This window comes from Mandrillus leucophaeus, unplaced genomic scaffold (assembly GCF_000951045.1).
Source record: "Mandrillus leucophaeus isolate KB7577 unplaced genomic scaffold, Mleu.le_1.0 Scaffold806, whole genome shotgun sequence".
Classification (NCBI taxonomy): Eukaryota; Metazoa; Chordata; class Mammalia; order Primates; family Cercopithecidae; genus Mandrillus; species Mandrillus leucophaeus.
In genome coordinates, this window is record NW_012108764.1 from 212,637 (window position 1) to 214,816 (window position 2,180).

A 2,180-nucleotide genomic window follows, 5' to 3' on the forward strand; every position below is an offset into this window, starting at 1 on the left:
ATAATTTTCATTTTCTATGAAATATTACTTTTTTGCCTCTTCAACTATTTACAAATGTAGAAAACACTTAGCCCTCATGTCATATGAAAACAGATGGTATGCTGGATTCAACACACAGATCTTAGTTTGCTGATTTGTTTTCTTTGCCTTGACATCAAGGCTTTAAAGTCTCTTTTGAAAAGCCCTGATATTAATATATATGTAATATATAATATATGTAATATATAATACATATGTAATATATAATATATAATATATAATATACATGCATATGTAATATATAATATATATGTAATATATAATTTTAATGACTTGGTTCTTGAGAATGCCTCTATATACACACACACACACACACACAGAGAGATGGTGTCATGCAGCTCCTAGTTATATTGTTTTAATTTACATTATTTCTATTGCATATTATGGGACACTGCTCTTTGAATTACTTTATTTTAGATAGTTTTAAGATGGAAACTTACCTCATAAAGGTCATATTTGAGATGTCTTACTTTTAAAAGTCAAAGTCTATTTCAAACCTAATTGCATAATTTAATTGTTTTTGGATTGTCTGTTTTTACCCTGCTGAGCTTTAATGTTTTTTCTTCCTGAACCACTGAGTTTTATATCCTAATAATTATCTTTTTTGTTTCATAACCCAAAATAGTCCTGCTATAGATGGTACTGGAGTAACAAACTTTAAAAAAAAAGTCTTAAAATATTCTGCCCAGTAAGTGATGATCTTTCTTAACTAATGATTTCTGAGTCTTTACTTCTTTTTACTTGCAAGTATCTGCTACACTTTGATTCATCAATTAGCATTGTAAAGATATTATTTCATCATATTTTTATCTTTAGTAGCAATTGTTTATTTTCTAATGTGAGACATTTTTATATATAAAATATAACTTAGTAACATAAAATGTAACTGAAGAAATTTCTTTTGAAAATTTTCCTTTCATATGAATTATTAATACTTCTTTTGCTCTACTTTTTGTTCATTATATATGTTGGTTGCATCTTGCACAGAAATTGATGTTTCTCTAAAAGCATTTTATTTAATATTTTTAACTTTATAGTCCCATTTTTCAGGCTGTCATTTTCCTTAATGTAGGATTTCTGCTTTTCTATAGTCAGTAAAAGTACATTTTTTCCTCATTAATTTTATTTTGCATTTAGATAGCAGATTTAACATTTTTAATATTGGTATGTGCAGTGATTCATTAGCAAACTGTAAATCTCAAATGATGCCATATTTAAATCTAAGAGATATTAAGCAGATAGTAAAGATTCATTAGTTTTGCATTTTAAGCACTCCTTTTATTAGTAATACTTATATAAACAAAGTTTTCTGATAACTTTATGGAAGTTAGAGTATAGTGAAATACAAAGTGTAATTATATTGACTTCATTTTTACATCCACCATCCTTCTTTTCTAAATGTTTGTTTCCAAGAGGAAACCTTTAAGAAGGCACAATAACTCAGTGTAGGTTACATCCAAGATAATATAATTTTCCAATATGCCCAGTATGACTAGATAAATGGATGACAAAGTGTGGTCCATGGACATCTAGGAGTCCTAGAAACCTTTTCAAGGGATCTGTTAGGTCAAAACTATTTTCATAATAACACTAAGGTGTTTGCTTTCTTTTCTTTGTTGGCATTTGCACAGATACTGAAAAAGCAGTGATGGATAAAACTGCTATTCTTTTAGCATGGATCACTGCAGTGGCAGCAAACTGTATTAGTTTTTGTATTGTTCACTTTCACACACACAAAACGTAAAACAAAATGCATGTTTTAAGAATAGCCTTGAGGAAGCAATAAAATACTTATTTTATTATACCTTGATCCTTAATTCAATGTCATTGTATTATTCTTTGTGTCAAAATAAGAAGTATACATAAAATTATGTAAATTTTACTTAAGAGTTGCAGACTGTGCTTAAGACAATGTGCACTAGCTGCCAAGAGCTGATTGTCCAGACCTCTTGTTTCTTTATTTTCACAGACATCACCTTGGTAACCTGAAATCAGCCATGGTGAGAGAACTTACACCACAGCAATAAGTAAACACTATAAATCCTAGCCATTATTGGGAAACCCCGTCTCTACTAAAAAAAACAAAATTAGCCGGGCGTGATGGCGCATGCCTGTCATCCCAGCTACTCGGGAAGGCAGAG